Source organism: Euleptes europaea, chromosome 13 (genome assembly GCF_029931775.1).
Source record: "Euleptes europaea isolate rEulEur1 chromosome 13, rEulEur1.hap1, whole genome shotgun sequence".
NCBI classification, from domain to species: Eukaryota; Metazoa; Chordata; class Lepidosauria; order Squamata; family Sphaerodactylidae; genus Euleptes; species Euleptes europaea.
In genome coordinates this window covers 55,240,862-55,265,080 of record NC_079324.1, presented here as the reverse complement: position 1 = coordinate 55,265,080, position 24,219 = coordinate 55,240,862, and positions in this window count along the sequence as shown.

The following is a 24,219-nucleotide window of genomic DNA, read 5'->3' as shown; positions in this document are numbered from 1 at the left end:
GCTTGTGTAAAACTTAGCTGGGCATTTTGCCCTTGTGAATTGTTCCAGGAAAACCTGCTTAGGGCCTCCATAATTAATCCCTTCAACTTGTTACCTAATTCCATTAAGAGGCAGTTGTTTATTACCAGACCTGCCAATTTCCTGTATTAGGAGCCCATCTGCCAGGGAGAGGCCGTGTCTTGCTGGGGGTGGGGGCTGCGTTGCCTCTGGAATAACAGAAGAAGCGGGTTATCAACCTGTGGCTCTTAGGAACAGTTACTGCGGAGGAATGGATGCATCCCTATTCCATATTTTCACACGGTCCTATGTTATGTTCCTCCTGGATTGTTAAGTACCACAGTTTGAGAGGCAGTGAGATATAGTGGTTAAAATGTCAGACTAGGACTTGGAAGACCCAGCTTCAAAACCCTGGTCAACCAGGAAGTTTATAGGGTGACCTTCAGCCAGTCCCCATTTCTCAGCCTAACCCAGGGGTCGGCAAACTCATTAGTCAAAAGAGCCAAATATCAACAGTACAACGACTGAGATTTCCTTTGAGAGCCAAATTTCTTAAACTTAAACTATATAGGTAGGTACACTGTTTATTAACTTAATAAACTTTAATTAAAGTTTTAAGTCTTAATTAAACTATAGGTACACTGAATAAAACTTGATATCATACTTAATAGTGATCTTATTTATTGATAAAAATTAAATTGTAAGTCCCTGCCATTTTCCCCTCCTCGCCAAAAAAGCCTGTTGGTAGACCTGGCCTCCGGCTGAGTCCCACTGGGAGGCCAGGTCTACCCATTGGCTTTCTTGGCAGTAGACCTGGCCTCCGGAGGCCCATAGAAGCCAATTGGTAGACCTGGCCTCTGAAGGGGGACTTTTTCCCCTCCTCGGAGTCCAGGTCTACCGCCAAGAAAGCCAGTGGGTAGACATGGCCTCCCAATAGGACTCAGCCGGAGGCCAGGTCTACCAAAGGAAGCCCGCACCGCCCAACAGTTGAGCGGGCGCAAGAGCAGGGGCTCCGAACCAAGTTCGGAGAGCCGCACTCAACTGGCCAAAGAGCCGCATGCGGCTCTGGAGCCGCAGTTTTGAGACCCCTGGCCTAACCTAACTTGCCAGACTGTTGAGAAGTGGAGAACCATGTACGCTGCCCTTTGTATGAAGGGTGTAATAAAAATGTGACAGATAATTTCTGAGATTTCTTCTGAGGAAGAAGAAGGAAAAGAAGAGTTGGTTTTCATGCGCCGACTTTCTCTACCACTTAAGGCAGAATCAAACTGGCTTACAATCACCTTCCCCTCCCCAAAACAGACACCCTGTGAGGAAGGTGGGGCTGAGAGAGCTCTTAACAGAGCTGTAATTTGCCCAAGATCACCCAGCTGGTTTCTTGTGTAGGAGTGGGGAAACAAATCCAGTTCACCAGATTAGCATCTGCCGCTCATGTGGAGGAGTGGGGAATCAAACCTGGTTCTCCAGATTAGAGTGCATGCCTAACCACCACTGTTAACCACTACAACACGCAGGAACTTGAGCATATGATAAGGTTGCCAGGTCCCCCCAAGCCACCGGCAAGGGATGGGGTGGGGTAGGGTTCAAGGTTGGGAAACTCTTGAGGATGGCGCCTGGGAGGATAGGGACCTCAGTGGGGTGCAATGCCAAGGAGTCCACCCTCCAAAGCATCCATTTTCTCCAGGGGAACTTATCTCTGTAGTTGGGAGATGAGCTATAACTCCAGGTCCCACCTGGAGGCTGGCATTTTTCGGTTCAGTTTAGACAAAAGAAAACGGGAGGGGGGATATATTAGAAGCTTATAAAATGATGCACAGCTTGGAGAAAGCGGGTGTGATTTCTTTTCTTCCTCTCCCCAATACTAGCAAGGCACCAATTAAGTTTATTCAGGACAAAAAAAATGATGTACTTCACATAGTGCATCATTAACTTGTGGAATTAACGGCTACAGGAATGGAGTGATAATCACAACTTTAGTTTAGGAAGAGATTCATTCCACATTTGGAAATGTTTAGTTTAAAGGAAAGGAGAGGAAATCAGCTTCAGATTGTCACATGCAATTCCCTCCCCCCCCCCAGTGCATTGAATTATTAGTTACGCAACAGCTGATGCAATTTACACAACAGGCACGAAAATGACAGCTATAAAATAGTCAGCTAAAAGTTGGCACAGCTGCCAGACTCAGATTTTTGGGAAAAGAACTTCAGGAAGGAAGGCTGTGGGTCTTTGAACATTAAAGTGCCCCAAAAGAATGGAAAAATTGATTAGTTCGTGCATTCCTAGTTTGCATCGCAGAATCCTAAAACAGAGATGTGAGAGAACTCCTTGGGTTACGAAATCCTTTGCCTGAAGACCCAGCAGTGCCAGAGTTCTGTTTTGGGAAGCTAATGCCACTCCTTGAATGGACTTTCATGTCACTTTGATTTATAGCAACTGTAGAACTTTGAACGATGTGTCCAACTGAGTACAGAACAGCCAGGTCTGCGGAGAAATGCTAGTCCTGCCAATATACAAAAGAAAGGAAAAGTTTGAAGAAATGCAAAAAAAAAAAAAATTAAATTGAAGCGGCACTCTTGCCTACTTCTCATGTTATTTATTTACTTTATTTACACCCATAGACTCAAAGCATCTTATATCATTCTGTTTTTCTCCATTTTATCCTCACATCTACTCTGTGAGGTAGATAAATCTGAGAGTGTGTGACTGGCTCAAGGGCACCCTGCAAGCTTCCATGGCTGAGTGGGGATTTGAACATGGCTTTCCCAATTCCTAGATGGATACTCTAACCACTACACAAGACTGGCTCTCCACCTGTTGAGGGTCTGGTCCTGCAATCTCTATCACGAAAAGTTACCATTGTGATTTTTCTCTCTCTCTCTCTCAACACTGTGGGCAAAAACACATGGGAGGTTTTGCCTTGGATTAGCCGCTCTCTAGATGCACATTTCCCCCATCTGAATTCTCAAAACTCTGCATGGGGGCTTATTTTTGAGTTTTGAGAATTTGGCTGGGGGAAATGTGCATTTAGAGAGTGGCAAATCCAAGGCAAAACTTCCCATGCATTTTCACCCTCTATCCTCCTTAGGCTATAAATGGAAGTAGGCTGCCGAACAAAGTCATTATTGGTTGCAAAACCACACAGACGCAGAACTCATTGCCACAAGAGCTATCTCCAAGAACCTAAGACGAACTGTGAAGTTAGCCGCTAAAGAAAACGTTAGTAATTTCTTACCGTAGGGGAGCTTCTCAAGAAAGAGCAACCGATCCTTTTGGCAGGAACAGAAAACCCAGGTGCTTCGAGATGTAAGCCAATTAAGGGCTAAAGGCTTTGGAGGAACTTTTCCCCCCATGGTGCATTTTATCCTTTAAATACCAATCACTGTGTTTTCCTCCCGCCCCCTACCTGTGAGACAGCTGCTGGAACAAGGCCTTCTAAAGAGATGTTTGAGCCAGTGGGGCAATTTCTACGCTCTTAAAATGCAATCATTACTGGCAGAATAGTTTGTCAACTGTATATTAGTCCTTTAGCATGCTTGCAGCAAATGTTCGATATTTGGCATATAAAGAAGTAATATACAGTTGATTATATATATACACACACATGCATGTACTGTATACACTATCAATATATCTTATTCTCAACATGGCCCTATTTATGGATACCTAAATCTGGAGATTGTGCCACGGACTGACAACACAAATCTTTTTACCAACCTTGGAAAAGCCACAGGTTTGCAGAAAAATCCGAAATCCAAAAAAGATTACATTGAGAGTTTTAAAAACAACCCAAAATAACAGGAAAAGCACCCATAGCTTTAAGGATCAAATGAACTTTTGCAGGCCATTATAGAGGTAGCTAGGCAACCACAAAAGTAATGCCAGCCTTCAAGCCTTGGTTTCTGATAATTAAAGGTGGGGGGAGGGGCATGGTTCCTTTCAGGGCTATTTTGGTGGGGCACCTTTGCCTCTTAAAGCTGGCCCTGACTCTACGGCATCAAGCCTCTTAAAAGTCCCTCAAAGTCTCTGATGACAGGTGATCCCGTATCTTCTTATCTTTTTGGATGGGGAAGGGGGAAATAGGGAGAGGGGACATGTGGGGAGGGAAGGGCCCTTTTCAAGCTCCACCCCCAAAATCTCCAGGTATTTCCCAACCTGAAGCTGGCAACCCTGTCTCCAGGGCAGGTTAGCTGGTGCTCATGTGAGCCTCGGACTTGTATTATCCACTGCCCATTGCTTATAATGGGACACACATCTAAAGTCTATACAATAGGTATATTCTTACAATAATAGAATGCTAAGGGTACATGTTGTTTTTTAAAAACTTTGTACTGATTATTAGTTTGGGCAACTATGAAGTCAAAAGGCAGGATATAAATGTTGAAAACTTGATAATAGCAAGGAAGGATTACAATGTTAGGTTACAATCCAGCAGATGTTAAATGTCTAGATCAACATTGAGCATTATAATGGTATTCACAGTGTTATTATTTAACTGCAATGCTCAACCATACTCCTCTAATTAACTGTGTTAGGGTTGTTATAACTAAATGTAGTAGCTATGATCAATTAAATTATAATGGGTTAGTGGTTTGTAATGAATAAATTGTGTCTGTCCTGTGATTTCAGATCTTCCCAATGCTTTGTTCACTTGTGAAAGCTGAAGACGAGTTTCATTGCAGCTGAGACTCACAATTCATGGCATTTGTGTTTGACTACAGTTTTAGATATGACTCATACAGACTGCTAACAACCTTTCCCTGGGAGCTGCCCCCCTCTAAGTCAATTGAAGTCAAGGATTCTGTTTTGCCCAGTACCCACAGAACACTAGGGAGAAATGGACCACGTTCCTCCCCATTCCTTGGCTTCTCTTCTGCTCAAGTTGATGAACCTCACTGGAAGATCTTGAGACTAAATCCCCAAGAATAGAGAGGGATCGAACTGCTGGAATCCACTCATCCCTACTACAACTTTTGAAGGGCTGAAGCTAAGGGTTTTGAAGGGTTGAAGCTAAGTCCTCACTCTACTACCAAAGAGACTTGCTTCCCAGATATGAAAGAAAGACACCACACAATTCTATACAGGTAAACCAATCAACTTTATTGAATGAACTTTCAAAGAGGCAGCCCTCAAACACCACACACATGTTCTCATATGAGCCTATCTACACATGACACTGTTTCCAGGTCGGCTCTGGGTCAAACCTGGAAACAGTGTCAAGTGTAGGTAAGTCCTGAGTTTAAAAAGAAGGCAGTGCAGAGAAGGCGAAAAACCTGCGTCCACCAGAGCCAATCTGGGGTCACAGGGAAAAATTCCTTCTCGGCTCCAATTCAGGCAACCAGCTGCAGCCTGCACTGTCCGGTTAACATGGTGGGTGGGGTACTTTTGCCTCTTCAAGCTGGGCCTGACCTTACCTTATCAGGCCTCTGTAAGTCCCAGTTTTCCCTGAGGGGTTTCACCTCTGTGTGTCACCTCAGTGAGAACAATGGACCTGATTCTGAGATAGGATAGCTGTGGTTGCATTGGTTACTGTGTCCCCCCCACTCAGGATGATCTTCTAGTTGCACCTGCAAACAATGAGAGAGGTGTACGTGATGAGAACCAGATATCCAGAGTATCAGGAACAGAGCAGGACCAGTCCACAGACTTCAGAGGAGTGATACCTCCAAGTAGCTTTTGTTATATCGAGGGTGGGGACAGGGAGCGATGTCTGTCATCGTTATTAGTGCCATCTTCTCCAGCTTGTCCTCCATGCAGTTTGTCCTTCATCCTCTGCTGGGATATGAACGTGAAACAGAGAATGAGATTGAGACCTTATGTCTCATTGTGGTAGTGAGAGGGATGGGGAGAAAGAATCACAAGGATAGAGGTAATGAAACCACTGGTGATAAGTGACAGACCATTCTTTTGTCAAAGGCACTGTTCCGTGGGGAGCAGAAAGTCCTCTTTCCAGAAGGGATGCTGTCTGAGGTGCTTCTGCGTGGTCTTATGGGTCACAATCATCTCTCCTCTGTGGGGAAACGCATGTGAGACAGCAAAGTCCTTTACGGATGTGACATCAAGGGTGCACATTAATATTTTGTTTTCAATGTGACTGTAAACTTAATTATTGCAATAACTATACTGATTTCAAGGTAATGTTGTAATGGTGACAGTAGAGAAAATGTTGACCTCAACAGAGGCTACTCACCAAGTTCGTGCTTGAAATTCCTGTATCAGGCTACAGCCAACAGGGAGAGCCCTGTTCCTGTACCTGAAAAGAAGAGATCTGATTTGAACCAATCAGGAAGAGGGGATGGATACCCCTCCTGAATGGGACTTTGTCTTTGGCACTGGCCATTGGGATCAATAAGGAAAAGTTATACCTTGTTGAACTCCAATGGTCAAGGCCTTCAGTCGATGGTCAAAGCCCTGCTGCCTCTGCCGCTTGAAACTGAAAAGAAAAATGTCCTCTGGTGAATGACTGTGCAAGAGTGGGAGGGGTTTGGGGAAGGGGACCGACATCCACTTCAAATGTTTCTCACCAAGCGGTTCCTCGATTTCTGTCAATGGCTGTAGTTCTGCACCTGGCCTGGATAGATGATACTTACCATGGGGGGATTGGATATAGAGGGTGGGGTATAAGTTTAATCATAATCTAGAGGACGGGTCAAGATAGAGGATCTAGATAAGAGGGAGATGATGTCGGGGGAAGAAAGAGGGAAGGAAATGAATAAAGAGATTGGGAGAGAAAAGGGGAAAAGTGGGGGGAGAAAGAAATGTAAGGGCCTTGCCTCTCTATGGGAGGCTCCAGGCCCTTGAGGAGTCTGAGCTGGGGCCAGAAATGGTGGCATTTTTATAGGCAGCCAAATAATGACTTAGGAGGGCATGGAGAGTTGTGAGGTTGGGGAGGGGGGTGGCTTGGATTCATTGTGACTGGCCATAGAGGCTGGGCAACCCTCTGACCACACTGGCTTAGGTTGTGGTGAAGCCTCTTGATGGCCATCTATGTAGGGATGCCAGATCCCTCTTTGCCACCGGCGGGAGGTTTTTTGGGTGGATCCTGCGGAGGGCGGGGTTTGGGGAGGGGAGGGACTTCAGTGCCATAGAATCCAACGGTCAAAGCAGCCATTTTCTCCAGGTGAACTGATCTCTATCAGCTGGAGATCAGTTGTAATAGCAGGAGATCCTCCAGCTAGTACCTGGAGGTTGGCAACTTTAAATCTATGGTTGAAAATGGGAGAAGAGAAACCTGGGAGGAGGGTGGAGATTGAGAAAAGGGGAGGGGGAAAGGGAGATTTAGGGAAGAGGTGTGGGGCGTTCCCTCTCCTAGCGAGAGGAAGCTGTCTCCCCATGAAGGGAGACGGCATGAGAATGCAGCCCCTCCACGGAGAGGTTGCGGGATGATGCTACCTCTCCGAGAGCTGTTTGCTGTCTCAGAGGAGAGGCCAGAAATGGTGGCCTTTTTGTAGGCGGTGGTCTTATGACCTAGGAGGACATGGTGCCTTGTGAGGTTGGGGAGGGTGGCTTGCCTTCATTGTGACCTAGAGTTGCCAATCTCCAGGTACTAGCTGGAGATCTCCTGCTATTACAACTGTTCTCCGGCCAACAGAAATTAGTTCCCCTGGAGAAAATGGCCGCTTTGCCATTGAACTCTATGGCAGTGAAGTCTTTCCTTTCCCCAAACTCTCCCCTCCTCAGGCTCCAGCCCCAAGATCTCCAGGTATTTCCCAACCCGGAGCTGGCAACCCTAGCTAGACCATTGGTCCAACTCACTAAAACCCCTTGGGTTTACATAGGGTTACCAACTCCAGGTTGGGAAATTCCTGGAGATTTGGGTGTGGAGCCTGGGGAGGGACCTCAGTGGAGTATCATGCCATAGAGTTCACCCTCCAAAGCAGCCATTTCCCCCCCAGCGCAACTGATTTCTGTAGTCTGGAGATCAGCTGTAATTCTAGATCAACACTGAGCATTAAAGATAATAGTATTCACAGTGTTATTATTTACTGTAACTGCAATGCTCAACCATACTCCTCTAATTAACTGTGTTAGGGTTATTATAACTAAATGTAGTAGTTATGATCAATTAAATTATAATGGGTTAGTGGTTTGTAATGAATAAATTGTGTCTGTCCTGTGATTTCAGGAGATCTTCCCAGTGCTTTGTTCACTGGTGAAAGCTGAAGACGAGTTTCATTGCGGCCGAGACTCACAATTCATGGCATTTGTGTTTGACTACACAGTCTTCGCCATCATAAAGACCGCTAACAACCTTTCCCTGGGAGCAAGCTCCATTGAATGAAACGGGACTTCTGAGTTAGGCCGGCTTATGTTCCAGATACTTGCAATGCAATTCTCAATAGAGCTGCCCCCCTCTAAGTCAATTGATGTCAAGGGTTCTATTTTGCCCAGTACCCACAGAACACTAGGGAGAAATGGACCATGTTCCTCCCCATTAGAATCATAGAATCAGAGTTGGAAGGGACCACCAGGGTCATCAAGTCCAACCCCCTGCAGAATGCAGGAAATTCACAACAACCTCCCCCCCCCACACCCCTAGTGACCAGAAGATGGCCAAGATGCCCTCCCTCTCATCTGCCACAGAATCAGCATTGCTGACAGATGGGCATCTAACTGATGGCCATCTAACCCTCTTCTTAAAAACCTCCAGGGAAGGAGCACTTACCACCTCCTGAGGAAGCTTGTTCCATTGAGGAACCGCTCTAACCGATAGAAAATTCTACTTAATGTTTAGACGGAAACTCTAGACGGAAACTTTTGATTTAATTTCAACCCGTTGGTTCTTGTCCAGCCTTCTTGGGCAACAGAAAACAACTCAGTACCATCCTCTATGACAGCCCTTCAAGTACTTGAACATTCCTTGGTTTCTCTTCTGTTCAAGTTGATGAACCTCACTGGAAGATCTTGAGATTGAATCCCCAAGAAAAGAGAGGGATCGAAGCTTAAATGAAACGGAACTGCTGCAACCCGCTCACACTACTGCCAAAGAGACTTGCTTCCCAGATAATGAAAGACACAACACAGATCTGTACAGGTAAACCAATCAACTTTATTGAATGAACTTTCAAAGAGGCAGCCCTAAAACACCACACACATGTTCTCATATGGGCCTATCTACACGTGACGCTGTTTCCAGGTCTGCTCTGGGTCAAACCTGGAAACAGTGTCAAGTGTAGGTAAGTCCTGAGTTTAAAAAGAAGGCAGTGCAGAGAAGGCGAAAAACCTGCGTCCACCAGAGCCAATCTGGGGTCACAGGGAAAAATTCCTTCTCGGCTCCAATTCAGGCAACCAGCTGTAAGCAGCCTGCACTGTCCGGTTAACATGGTGGGTGGGGTACTTTTGCCTCTTCAAGCTGGGCCTGACCTTACCTTATCAGGCCTCTCTAAGTCCCAGTTTTCCCTGAGGTGTTTCACATCTGTTTGTGTGTCACCTCAGTGAGAACAATGGGCCTGATTCTGAGGTAGGATAGCCGTGGTTGCCTTGGTTACTGTGTCCCCCCATTCATGATGATCTTCAAGTTGAACCTGCAAACGATGAGAGGGGTGTGCGTGAGAACCAGATATCCAGAGTATCAGGAACAGAGCAGGACCAGTCCACAGACTTCAGAGGAGTGATACCTCCAAATAGCTTTTGTTGTATCGAGGGTGGGGACAGGGAGCGATGTCTGTCATCGTTATTAGTGCCATCTTCTCCAGCTTGTCCTCCATGCAGTTTGTCCTTCATCCTCTGCTGGGATATGAACGTGAAACAGAGAATGAGATTGAGACCTTATGTCTCATTGTGGTAGTGAGAGGGATGGGGAGAAAGAATCACAAGGATAGAGGTAATGAAACCACTGGTGATAAGCGACAGACATCAACTGACCATTCTTTTGTCAAAGGCACTGGTCCGTGGGGAGCAGAAAGTCCTCTTTCCAGAAGGGACACTGTCTGAGGTGCTTCTGCATGGCATTTTGGGTCACAATCATCTCTGTGGGGAAACGCATGTGAGACAGCAAAGTCCTTTACGGATGTGACATCAAGGGTGCACATTAATATTTTGCTTTGAATGTGATTGTAAACTTAATTATTACAATAAATATACTGATTTCAAGGTAATGTGATAAAGGTGACAGTAGAGAAAATGTTGACCTCAACAGAGGCTACTCACCAAGTTCATGCTTGAAATTCCTGTATCAGGCTACAGCCAACAGGGAGAGCCTTCTTCCTGTACCTGAAAAGAAGAGATCTGATTTGAACCAATCAGGAAGAGGGGATGGATACCCCTTCTAAAGGGGACTTTGTCTTTGGCACTGGCCGTTGGGATCAATAAGGAAAAGCTATACCTCGTTGAACTCCGATGCTCAAGGCCCCGTAGTCGATGGTCAAGGCCCTGCTGCCTCTGCCTCTTGAAGCTGAAAGGAGAAATGTCCTCTGGTGAATGACTGTGCAAGAGTGGGAGGGTATAGGGAAGGGGCCCGACATCCACTTCAAATGCTTCTCACCAAGCGGTTCCTCTATTTCTGTCAATGGCTGTAGTTCTGCACCTGGCCTGGATAGATGATACTTACCATGGGGGGATTGGATATAGAGGGTGGGGATATAAGTTTAATAATAATATAGAGGATGGGTCAAGATAGAGGATCTAGATAAGAGGGAGATGATGTCGGGGGAAGAAAGAGGGAAGGAAATGAATAAAGAGATTGGGAGAGAAAAGGGGAAAAGTGGGGGGAGAAAGAAATGTAAGGGCCTTGCCTCTCTATGGGAGGCTGCAGGCCCTTGAGGAGTCTGAGCTGGGGCCAGAAATGGTGGCATTTTTATAGGCAGCCAAATTATGACTTAGGAGGGCTTGGAGAGTTGTGAGGTTGGGGAGGGGGGTGGCTTCGATTCATTGTGACTGGGCATAGAGGCTGGGCAACCCTCTGACCACACTGGTTTAGGTTGTGGTGAAGCCTCTTGATGGCCATCTATGTAGGGATGCCAGATCCCTCTTTGCCACCGGCGGGAGGTTTTTTGGGCAGAGCCTGAGGAGGGCAGGGTTTGGGGAGGGGAGGGACTTCAGTGCCATAGAATCCAACGGTCAAAGCAGCCATTTTCTCCAGGTGAACTGATCTCTATCGGCTGGAGATCAGTTGTAATAGCAGGAGATCCTCCAGCTAGTACCTGGAGGTTGGCAACTTTAAATCTATGGTTGAAAATGGGAGAAGAGAAACCTGGGAGGAGGGTGGAGATTGAGAAAAGGGGGAGGGGGGAAAAGGGAGATTTAGGGAAGAGGTGTGGGGCGTTCCCTCTCCTAGCGAGAGGATGCTGTCTCCCCACAAAGGGAGACGGCATGAGAATGCAGCCCCTCCACGGAGAGGTTGCGGGATGATGCTACCTCTCCGAGAGCTGTTTGCTGTCTCAGAGGAGAGGCCAGAAATGGTGGCCTTTTTGTAGGCGGTGGTCTTATGACCTAGGAGGACATGGTGCCTTGTGAGGTTGGGGAGGGTGGCTTGCCTTCATTGTGACCTAGTGTTGCCAACCTCCAGGTACTAGCTGGAGATCTCCTACTATTACAACTGATCTCCAGCTGATAGAGATCAATTCCCCTGGAGAAAATGGCCGCTTTGGTCATTCAACTCTATGGCAGTGAAGTCCCTCCTTTCCCCAAACTCCGCCCTTCTCAGGCTCCAGACCCAAAATCTCCAGGTATTTCCCAACCCAGAGCTGGCAACCCTAGCCATACCATTGGTCCAACTCACTAAAACCCCTTGGGTTTACATAGGGTTACCAACTCCAGGTTGGGAAATTCCTGGAGATTTGGGTGTGGAGCCTGGGGAGGGACCTCAGTGGAGTATCATGCCATAGAGTTCACCCTCCGAAGCAGCCATTTTCCCCCCAGCGCAACTGATTTCTGTAGTCTGGAGATCAGCTGTAATTCCGGGGGAACTCCAGGCCCCAACCTAGAGGCCGGCAACCCCAGGTTTACGTGTTCCTCCAGCATGCCTTTTTCCTTAACAAAAAATTCCCCCTTGCTAAATGGGCCCACTTTGCTGTTAACTGCACACAGAACAGAGAGACTGGCGTAGGAGCTCGGGGTTGAAGCTTCAAATGGGCACAGGGGAAGCAGAAAAGATATCACATGAATCCCCTGGAAATGTCTGATCCCCTCAGATCAAATGTCTTCTGCCGGCTCACTCTGTATCTCTGAGTCTATATCGCTTTCCCCGCTGCGTCAACCAGACACCAAGGATGTCTTAAGGAATCCCAGATCACAGCAGCTGGGCAAAGCTGCAGAAGCGATCAAATGATCCCCATTAAAAGACAGAACTTCAAGTGAGAATAAACAAGGTCTCTCCCCCCCCCCCAACCCACCACCCGTCCTGTGTTGCTTAGCTGTAGGCTGATGCTTTGGTATTCATACCAATCTCTGAAGTCTCTTATCTGGGACTGTGCAGCAGAGAACTAAAGAGAGAAAACGCCGCCCGAGTTACCTTTGAATGCACCTGTTCAGTAACAGAAACATCACTTTGAAATTTTCCCTTCCTGCTTGGACCGCCACCCTTTTGCTTTTAACTGGAAGGCAAGAAAAGCCGCACAAATGTTTCTAGAAATAGACATTTCTAGAGTGAGAGACAGGGTATAGAATTGACAACAGATATTAACCTTGGAACAAAATGACAGTGGGTCATGGGGACGAAAAAGTGAATGCGAGTAATTGGAGTCACCTCTGGGGAGGCTAAATGTAGAGCCAGACAGGACAATACACCCCACCCAATGCAGTGGGGAAGCAAAAGTAAGAATGTGCATTTCCTCCTTGCCGGTCCAATGGGCCTACGTCGCCTCCATTCCCACCAGCTGTCCATGTGAGTCTATGAAGTTCTAGTTGTGCCAAAACATGTTCAGCTTCTACATGCACGGTTGTTTCCAGGATAGAACCTAGGATTCGACTGGTGGCTCTCAGCACTCTCACATTCTTCTCAGGTTGCAAAGACACTGGCATTGAAAGCCAGTGGTTCCAGGTGAGCAGGAGGGGTGACAGATGTTCTCCCCTTCTTCCACATCATGTGCATGGGAGCATCATCTTTGATCTGGCTCGCAGACCTGCAGAGGGAGAAGACAGGAATTCCAGGTGTCCATATTGGGTTGGCCAGCTGCAGCTTGGGGGTAAGATCCTGTCCACAGGACAAGTTCTCTGGCACATTATGCCACAGTATTGAAGTGTGGTTAAAAACTCTGCTGATAGGTAGGTGGATAGCTAGTTAGATAGTTGAGAGATGAGAGAGAGAGAGAAAGAGACAGACAGACAGACAGACAGACAGACAGACAGACAGACAGACAGACAGACAGATAGATAGATAGATAGATAGATAGATAGATAGATAGATAGATAGATAGATAGATAGATAGATAAGGTGCTGAGGAACACAGTCAGGATGCTGCTGCAGCAGTCTTGCTTGTGGGCTTCCTAGAAGCACCTGGTTGGCCACTGTGTGTACAGTCCGCTGGACTTGATGGGCCTCCATCCATGTCTAGATGCATAGCTAGACAGAAAGACAGATAGATCAGTGCTCTGATTACCTTGCAGCAGGACTATTATGACTTGACAGCATAAACATATGTATGTTATGGTGGGGAAGTGGGAACACACATGAAGCTGCCTTATACTGAATCAAACCCTTGGTCCATCAAAGTCAGTATTGTCTACGCTGACCAGCAGCGGCTCTTTAGGGCCTCAGGCAGAGGTCTTTCACATCACCTACTTGCCTCGCCCCTTTAACTGGAGATGCCAGGGATTGAACCTGGGACCTTCTGCATGCCAAGCACAGGCTCTCCCACTGAGCCTCCCCGAATGCTTTGACCAGCTCTGATTCTATGTCAATTAAACTGCCTTGTACTTTGTTTCTTTTACAACCTGACAGATATCGTTGGTGGGTTTCAGTATTTGAAGAATGCAGAACTGCATTTTGTATTAAAGAGGCTTCTGATGATGTTTGATTGCTCTTGGCGAATCAATGGTAGTCCAGCATGCTGCTTCCTCAAAGAACAGGTGTACGTGTGCGTGTGTGTACTTTCTCCCCACACTCCAAGTGCTACTGATCAACATAGAGGATGCAGAGTGGAACAAAAGATGCTTCTGGCTGGCAAGAATATTTTTGGTTTTGGGTTTTTTTAAGATTGTTAATTCTGGGACTTTTAGTAAAACACAACAGATGTTCACAGGTTAGCGACAGAAGCTTTCCACTGCAAACTGAGCCGATCATCTCGATTTAGTACCTTTGGAGGCAAGTGCAAACAAAGAAAATGGAATAAAATGGTTTGCTAAATCAATATTAAGGATAATTTCTAATGGCTTGTCCCCCCCCCCCCGTTTGACCTCCAAATGCCATTTTGGTTTTGCTTCCCTACTAGGGTTGTTGAATTTTTTTTGGGGGGGGGGGATTCGGGTTTGGGTTTATTGGCCTCCTCCCCCCGCCAGGAAAACCCACATACCAAGTTTCCTATACTAGTAAAGGTAGGAATTCGGCTTTAAATTCGAGATTCCTGAAAAATTCGGCCATTTAAACACATTAAACCAATTTTGGGGCTTTTCGCAGCTCCTGGGGGGGCATTTTTGCAGGTAGAGGTCCCAAATTTTCATGGTAGCTAGAAGGGACTCTCCTTGCAAGAACCCCCAAGTTTGGTAAATGTTAGGTTAGGGGGTACGGAGTTATGGGGTCTAGAAGGGGTTGCCCCGTCCTCCTCCATTGAAATGCATTGGCAAAGAGGCTGTGTTAAGATGCTTTAGTGTGATCTTTGCAATGTATCTCAATGGAAAAGCTAGGCTTTAAACAGTGGGAAAGTTCACCCCGTGCCTCCATAGAGATACAATGTATCCAGATACATCTGAATCAACAGCCCTATTCCCTACCATGCCAGTGCCCTGACCTGGATGGTCTAGGCTAGCCTGATCTCATCAGATCTTGGAGGCTAAGTAGGGTCAGGCCTGGTTAATACTTGGATGGTAGACCACCGAGGAAGACTTTCAGCGTATTCCTCAAATGCGCTGGTGGCCACGGCGAAAGACCTTAGGAGGCAGACGAAGGCCTCCGCCGGTGCAGTGGCCCACACCGCTGGCACCCGGACAGTGCACGCCGGCGTGAGTGGCCCCAGCACCGGTGTGCAGGCCCAGACGCCGGTCCCCAGCTGCGGCTTTGGCAGCGCTGGTCCTGGCCGCCGCCGCAGCCTCCAGCCGGCCTCCGGACGCTGGGACAGGCCGCAGCGGCTTGCCAGGAGGCGTTCCGGCACCCCGGAAGGCATTCCCGGGGCGTAATGGCACCAGGCGGGGGGTGGGGCTGACGTTAGTTGGCCTCCCAAGCCGTTTTGGCTCAGGAACGCCCCTTTTTGTTTTTGCAAAGATATGCCAGCTTTTTGCTGGCATATCTCCTGTGCAACCCTATGAGGGTTGCACAGGTTTTGGCACCAGGCAGAGGTTTTGGCAGTGCTGCTGGGTTGCCTCCTAAAACCAGCGCAGGCATTCCTTTCAGGAATGCACTGTAAGGTTGGTAAGCACAGGAAGGCAAATCACCTCTGTTTGTCTCTTGCCTTGAAACCCCTACAGAGTCGCCATGAGTTGACTTGTAGGCACTGGATAACAGATTGGGTACCTACGCGGAGGTTGAGGGCAGCAACAGAGGGTAATCCTGACCCACAATTTTTCACATGTCCAGTAGTCATTTCCATTCTGACTGGGGTGTTGGTGGGGGAGGAACAGATTACTGCAGCTGGAAAATAAGTTCCCACCATCTAGATTTTTTAATGGACCTCTGGTTGGGCTAGGCAGCACTAACAGTGAAATCCTAGCTGTATCTGAAGAAGTGAGCTGTGGCTCACGAAAGCTCATACCCTGCCAGAAATTTTGCTAGCCTTTAAGGTGCTGCTGGACTCCTACTCTTTTCTATTGCTAGTGAAATCCTACGTATGTGTTCTCAAAACTCCCAGGTAAGTGAGCATAGGAGTGCAGCCTCAGTAATTCTTTATCTCTAAGTTAAAAGATAGAAAAGTAATACAATAGAAGCACTGGAAGAACATTTTCATAAATCGGGGCATTTTGAAAAGAAGTGTCGAATAAAATATGCCCTGCATAGTATATATGCACCGACAGAGACACATTTCACTTCTGAAACAAGCACTCTTGGTTTCCACAATCTATAATAAAGGAGCCAATTACCACTTAATGGAGAGAGTATTGAAGAATAAGAACATCTACCATTGTGAGAACTTTCCTTTATTTGCCAGTTAGATTGCTTTTTGGGGGGGGGGGGAGAGAAACACAAAATTAAATCCTGATGTTTGACTGTCTGCATTAGATTGTTTAAACTCTTAATGGATTTGAGCTGTCTTTGGGTGAGAATTGAATAAAGATAACTGGATGGAGCTCTCTTTTGAAGTATATGGTTGGCAGTAACACCATGTGAAATACAGAAGCTTAGCAGGTTTCAGTCTAGTCGGTGCAGTCGCAATTCAAACTACTGGTTCTTACTTTTAAAGCCCTAAATGGCTTGGGGCCTGGTACTTGAAGGACTGCCTCCTCCCATATTGGCCATCTTACCAGTTAAGATCTTCCTCATGATCCCTGCTCTCTGTGGCCCTGCCTTCAGAGTTGGGTGACGAGTAGAGATAGAGTATTTTCTGCGGTGGCCTTCTGGCCTAACTTCTGCCTGAAGATGAAAGGACTTGAATTTAGGACACCTGTCAGCCATAGGCCTAGGGCTGTCAATTCGGTTCGGCCCGAACTGAAAATCAGCCGAATTTCCCTTGATTCGGTGGTTTTTAGTTCGGACGGATCCGAACTCAAAACTGGCGGGCAACCGGGGGGGCCGAATTCAGCGATTTCGGGAGTTCGGCGAATAAATTCGGCCAATTCGGCCGTCAGTAAGCAGCATAACCGTCAGTAAGCAGCATTCTCCTCCCCCGGCCAATCGGTGGCCAAGCTGGGTCTTCTTCTGGCCAATCAGTCAGGATTGAGTGCTGGAGGAATCAGCTGATGTGCGGCCGGCCGGGGAAAGAGAGAGAGAGAGGGAAATCCTCATGTGTGTGTGAGGGGGTGCTTGTGCACATTCGCTCCTTTCCGTGGCTGCAGGGGGCGCATTTTTTGGGGTACCGACCCCAAACTTTCAGGGGATATTCAGACAGGTTTTTTTAAGAGACCACCCAAGTTTTGTAAACATTGGGTCAGGGGGTCCCGAGATATGGGCTCCCCCCCTTTTTTCTTTCCATGGCTGCAGAGGGCGCATTTTTGGGTGTGCCGACCCCAAACTTTCAGCGGAGCATCAGACTAGGCTTCTTAAGATACCCCCCAAGTTTTGTAAACATTGGGTCAGGGCCCCCCGAGATATGGGCTCCACCCCTTTTTCCTCTCCCCCCTTTTCCATTTTCGTGGCTGCAGGGGGCGCTTTTTTGGGGGTTCAGCCCCCAAACTTTTGTCATAGCTTCAGAGAATCCCTCTTAAGAGACCACCCAAGTTTTGTAAAGATGGGTTCAGTGGGGGCTGAAATATTGGCTCCCCCCCTTTTCTCTTTCCATGGCTGCAGGGGGCGCATTTTTGGGTGTGCCGATCCCAGACTTTCGGCGGAGCTTCAGTCAAGGCTTTTTAAGAGACCACCCAAGTTTTGTAAACATTGGGTCAGGGCCCCCCGAGATATGGGCTTTCCCCTTTCCCCTATTGGGATGAATGGATCACCCTCGAGAGATGCATACATATGGATCTTATATTGGATACAAATGGAATCATATTGGATTACCCAGCCTCCCAGCCCCTCCTGCTGGAACAGAAGACAGCCACAGTAAGACCCCTTTGGGGGCTTTAATCTATATTTTTTCTTTTCTGTGTGTGTGTGGGGGGGAAAGCAGAGTCTGTGTGTGTGTGTGGGGAGGGAGCAGTTTCTGTGGGTGGGGGGGGGGGAAGCCAAAGGGGGCTTTTGCCGGTTCTGCCTGGGGTGTGTGTTCCCCCTCCAGTCTCTCTCTCCCTGGTTTGAGGGGGGGCTTCATTTTTATTCTTCAGGTTTTTCCTCATTCATAAGATCAGTTAGGTTATTGATGCTTGCTCAAAACTGGTTTTCAAATGGTGACTTAAAGAATGCATCTGCCTGGTCCCAAGTCCAATGCAAAAGGAGACATTCCACCCCCTCCTGCTCATTATGCATAGCTAGCTGCCTCTGTCCCTTTCCATGGTATGCAAACTCCCAGGTGTCAGGTGTTGCTATGCACTGTTGCAAAGGTTTTGCATTGCGTGCTTGTGTTGCTTTGCAGTTATATTGTTTTGCAAAATTCTTCACACCTGCCCCGCCCTTTGCATATTTGCAAAGGGGTTGCTCTGCAGTTGTGTTGCTTTGCAAAGTTCTTAGCACCTGCCCCGCCCTTGCTCTCATCAGCTGTTTGTCGGGCCGGGAGCTTTGTGCGTGGGCGGCAAGCTCTGCGGAGAGATCCACATTAAGGGTGGGGGGGACCCCTTTCAGGGCCCATATCTCAGCCCCCCCTGACCCAATCTTTACAAAACTTGGGGAGTCTTTCAATATACGTCCTTTGAAGCTCTGCTGAAAGTTTGGGACCTCTAAGCCCAAAAATGCCCCCCCCAGAGCCGCGGAAAGGCGCGGTTGTGTTTTTAATGGCTTTATTCGGCCGAATTTTTTTCCCGAACTTTGAATTCCCGCCGAATTGAACGGATCCGAAGTGGGGGAGTTCGGACTTCGGCACGTACCGAAGCCACAAGGGCCAAATTCGGCCGAATCCGAACTGTACCGAATTTTTTTTTTTTTTTGACAGCCCTACATAGGCCCCTGTGGCTGCCACCTCTTTCATAAGGTCTTGGAAGTTCAATGCAATCATAGTCGAGGCAAATTAGTTTAGAGAAGGTCCTACAAATGGTAACAGAGCTGGACTGAATCTGCCGAACTCTCATCACAGTTTTTTGGGAAAGGAGATGAGGTGCCTTCTGTTTCCTTACATGGAAGAATGTCCTTTTGCATGGCAGGTTGAGATTAAACATTCCTGATTTCTGTTTTCTGTTTGACACACACACGCTCCTTGACATGTCGATACACTTCTAAGGTTCCAACAAAGCTATAAAGATGGGCTTAGAATCCTTCAGATCCATCACCTCATCTCCAATAATAGGCAGCCTTGGTCAGAAATGTGTCTTCATTTCAGAACTTCAGAAACATCTGTAGTGAGAAGAAAGTAAACCATTCACAATAGCAGTCACCAGGGGTAAGTCTGTCTTCAAAGCCAGGGAACCTCTCTTTGAAGTCCTGGTTGGAAGATCATTCTAAGCAAAAAGGTTTATTGCTAACTGAGCATTTGGGGTAACTGCTGCTTTGCTCAGATCCTCACAGTGCTGAGAAGGGCTCCCTCCCTTACAATGTAAAGTATTCACCAATTGCATGATCCACTGGCGTCCAGATGCTAGGGAGTGCAGTAGGCTCTCTGGAAAGCAGAGCAGTGGATGTATTTTTAATCTTAACATTCAGCAGAATATTTAACAACGCATTCAAGATGCTCACCCCATCTCAAGGTGAATGGCCCAGGCTAGCCCGATCTCATCAGATCCCAGAAGCTAAGCAGGGTCAGCCCTGGTTAGACCAGCAAGGCAATGGAAGGTTGCTAGGCAGAGGCAGGCAATGGCAAACCACCTCTGAACATCTCTTGCCTTGAAAACTCTATGAGGGGTCACCATACGTTGGTGACCACCAATAGTCCACCTGTCTATGTGGCCATTTGCTGGGCATTTGCAAGGTTCCACCTACAGAAGGCTTTGCAAAGTGGTCACAGCAGAACAGAGCAGGAGAGGTGGTATGTGGCTCAAAGGACATTAAAGGGTTTTTAGGTGATAAGTAGAGAGCATTACAATAGTCCAGTTGCGAGGTAACCAGAGCACTGATCTATCTGTCAGTCTATCTGAGAACATAAGAAAAGCCATGGCAGATCACACCAAGGCCCATCAAGTCCAGCAGTCTGTTCACACAGTGGCCAATTAGGTGCTTCTAGTAAGGGACGAGTTAAAGCCCTTATGCACATACAGAAAGAGGTGGAGAGAGACAATCAGATGGGGTGGAGAAAAAATGCTAGCCAGCTTGTACCTAGAATCATAGAATCATAGAGTTGGAAGGGACAACCAGGGTCATCCAGTCCAATCCCCAGGTTCATCTAGCCCAATGCAGGAAATTCACAACTACCTCCCCCCCCCCCAAAAAAAAAAAACCAGTGACCCCTACTCCATGCCCAGAAGATGGCCACACAAAAAAAATCTTCCAGGATCCCTGGCCAATCTGGCCTGGAGGAAAATTACTTCCTGCCCTCAAAGTGGTGATCGGCATTACCCTGGGCATGTAAGAAAGGGCCATGAGAGTCAAACACTGAAGCAACCCTTCCTGCCCTCCCTCGCACGATCTGCCAAAGTTCACAGAATCTGCATTGCTATTCATCAGTTGCTAATATGGAGCTTTAAAAAAGGGTATGAATGAAACAGCTGTTGTGGCAGTGTGATTTGCCAGAAGACCTCTGACTAATATATACTCCAATTATAACATTATTAATATTGTGTTGTGCTAAATATAGGGAAAGCCATCTTTTGTTGGGTTTAAATGTTGACCTTTTTGGTTTTCGTCGAAAAAAAGATTTCACTAATGACGATGGAAATGCAAATCTATAATGGCCGGCTCAACTGGTTAAGCCTTTCTGGTCAAGCCATCATTCTTCTTTTGCTCTTTAGCACTGGGTCATTATGTTCCTTGCTAGCAGACATGGCCCATTAGAAATCTGCATGTTCCTATCTGCGTGGTTGGTTCAGCTTGAGTCCAAATGTGTCAGAAGACTAATCTCAGCCTGGCAGTGGTGTTCAGTACCACGGACCACATTATTCCTCTGGAACATCTCTGCCAAGAAGAACGGGACCACTGATTTACATTACCTCCACTCCTTTCCAGCAGATAGTACTGGATATACTTATTACAACATGGGGTCTTTCCTCATAGGGGTTGCCTATGAGGTTCCTAGAGGATCAGTTTTGATACCCACATTTGCTAAAACCTGCTGGAAGAGTTAGAATCATAAGAACATAAGAAAGGCCCTGCTGGATCAGACCAAGGCCCATCAAATCCAGCAGTCTGTTCACACAGCGGCCAACCAGGTGAGTTGGAAGGGGCCACATAGAGTTGGAAGGGGCCGCATAGGCCATCTAGTCCAATCCCCCTGCTCAATGCAGGATCAGCCTAATACATATCTGACAAGTGTTTGTCCAGCTGCTGCTCGAAGACTGCTAGTGAGGGGGAGATTGGCCAGAGTTATAAGCTACAGTGTCATCAACATGCAGATGACATCCAGCTCAATTCCTCCTTTCCGTTCTCCACAAGGAAAGTTGACGTCATACCTGAACAGATGCCTGAGCTCTGTATGTAATGGATAACAGTCAACAGCTTAAGCTCAGTCCAGCCAAGATCCCGATCGCTGGGGACTGGATGGAAGAAGAAAGTCATGTCTTATGATAGGGGTGGCTCACACTTTTCTTAAATGATTCACTTTTCAGGTTAGGACTGCTTTTTGACCCATCTGAACTCCCAACTGCCCATTTTGGGCCAGTACACCAGTTGTGCCTTCTGCTGGAAGATACAGACCAGGCCAGTGTGGTCCATACTTTTCTTAAATGATTTGCTTTTCAGAGTAGGGCTGCATTTTGACCCATCTGATCTCCATTTTGGGCCAGTACACCAGCTCCATTTTGGGCCAGTACACCAGCTCTGCCTTCTGCTGGAATATGCAGACCACGCCAATGTGGTCCATACTTTAGTAATGTTAAGATTGGACCAACAGGATCTGCTCAGCTCAGACCTGGGCCGTAGCAATGATGTCAATGGGTGCCATTGTCCTAATCATAGTCCAGGTCCAAGCCAAGTGACCCCTGTGGGACTGCCAGCCTTACAGGTGACTCTTGCCTCAGCTTCTTTTAACCTCCCAGTCTTCCTCCCTGGTGTGTGTTGAGTGCCATCAAGTCGCTTCAGACTCATGGAGACTCTATGAATCAATGTCTTGACCACGGTTACACAGCCCGGATAACCTACAAGAACCAATGAACTCTGACCGTGAAAGCCTTCGACAATATTTTTTTCCTAGCATGATTGTCTTTTCCAGTGACTCTTGTCTTCTCATAATGTGACCAAAGTTCGATAGCCTCAGTTTAGCCAAAGCTTGATAGCCTCAGTTTAGTCATTTTAGCTTCTAGGGTCAGTTGAGGCTTGATTTGATCTATAACCCACTGATTTGTGTTGTTGTTTTTTGGCAGTCCACAGTATCCGTAACACTCTCCTCCAACACCACGTTTCAAAGGAATCTACTTTCTTCCTCTCGGCTGTCTTCATTGTCCAGCTTTCACACCCATATATAGTAATAGGGAATACGATTGCATGAATTAACTTGAACTTGGTTGCCAGTGACACATCTTTACAATTAAGAATCTACTTAAGAATCTTTTCTAGCTCCTTCATGGCTGCCCTTCCCAGTCTCAATCACCTTCTGATTTCTTGGCTGCAGTCTCCCTTTTGGTTGATGATGGAGCCAAGGAATAGAAAATCTGGAACAATTTCAATTTCCTCATTGTCAACCTTAAAGTTGAGTAATTCTCCTGTAGTCATGTATGTAGGGCTGTTGGAAGAAAAAACATTTTAATTCGAATTCGGGGTTAAATGGCCTTTTTTTTTTCAGGGGACCTCAAATCCCGAATTTCCCTATAACTGTATAGGTAGGAATTCAGGTTTAAATTCAGGCTTCCCAAAAAAATCGGCCATTTAAAACCATTTGCGGCTTTCCGAGGCTCTAGGGGGGGCATCTTTTGAGATGGAGGTCCCAAATTTTCAGGGTAGCTTGGAGGGACCCTCCTTGCAAGAACCCCCATGTTTGGTGAAGATTGGTCAGGGGTTTCAGAGTTATGGGGTCTGGAAAGGGTCCCCCCATCTTCCCATTGGAATTAATAGAAGCCAGCTTCATCCCATGCAAGAGGCTTGGATTTTAAAAGGACATTTTCCTGTGTGCTTGAAGCTGGCTCAATCTGCATATGAATCCCAAGGAGATTGCCTATTTTGCATTTGTATATGCCTCCAGCTTACCCTCTGCAACTAGCTATTGAGAAACTACCTTCCAACTAGCTGAAGAAAGGCGACGCAAACAGATCTCCCTGCAGTTTGAACATACTGCAACTTTTAAATCACAAGAAGAGACCACAGGCCAGGCCTAACTCTGGCCTATGCCAACTCCAGGCCACAGCAGAGATTAGAAAGCCAGAAGTCTTCTTCAGAGACCAGTGCCCACTGCCCAGCCCAGCCCACAGAAGTTCAAATCGTAAATTGCCCTGGAGGGGAGCTCCAGCAGACCTTGCCAGCAGAAAGAACTTAACTCCCTGGTGTCAAAGAAAGCAGGAAGGCGTGGGGGATTCCCCCCGAACTCGCAGAATTTAATCAGTGTTTCCCTGAAGCTGCTTAGTTCGGCTTTGGGAATCTCCAGTGGTTTTTGCCTTCGGTTCATCCCAAACTTGGAAGACACGAATCAAACTGGATTCGGCTGCTTTCTAGTTCGGGATCAACCGAATTGACAGGCCTACATGTATGTATGTGGCATCAAGTCAGAACCAAGTTATGATGACGCCAGAAGGGGCTTCCAAGGCAAATGAGAAGCAGAGGTGGTTTGCCATTGCCTTTCCTTCCAAACTCTTCCTTGGTGAGGAAGGGCTGTAGCTCAGAGGTAGAGCATCTGCTTGGCATGCAGAAGGCCTCTGGTTCAATCCCCGGCATCTCCAGTTAAAAGGATCTGGCAGTAGGTGATGTGAAAGAACTCTTCCTGAGACCCTGGAGAGCCACTGCCGGCATGAGTAGACAATACTGACTTCGATGGACCAAGGGTCTGATTCAGTATAAGGCAACTCCATGTGTTCATGTGTTCAAGGTGGACTCCCATCCAAGCACCCACCCTGCTTAGTTTCTGAGATCTGACGAGATTGGGCTACACCATACCATTCGACATCCCGTGTGCTCCCTGGTAGCCAAGGGGAAAGAATAGTGTGGAAAGTAGCAACCAGGGGGTTCAAATGTACTAAGTGAGTCTGAAAAGGATAAATATTTCAACAATCCAAGTGTTTTTCAGGAGGAAATAAAATCTATCCTGCCAAATGTGTTAATATCTGCTTGAATGCATAAATGGGGGGATGTTCAGCCCGTGCATTGGGGAATGATTTCGTAAAGTCTGA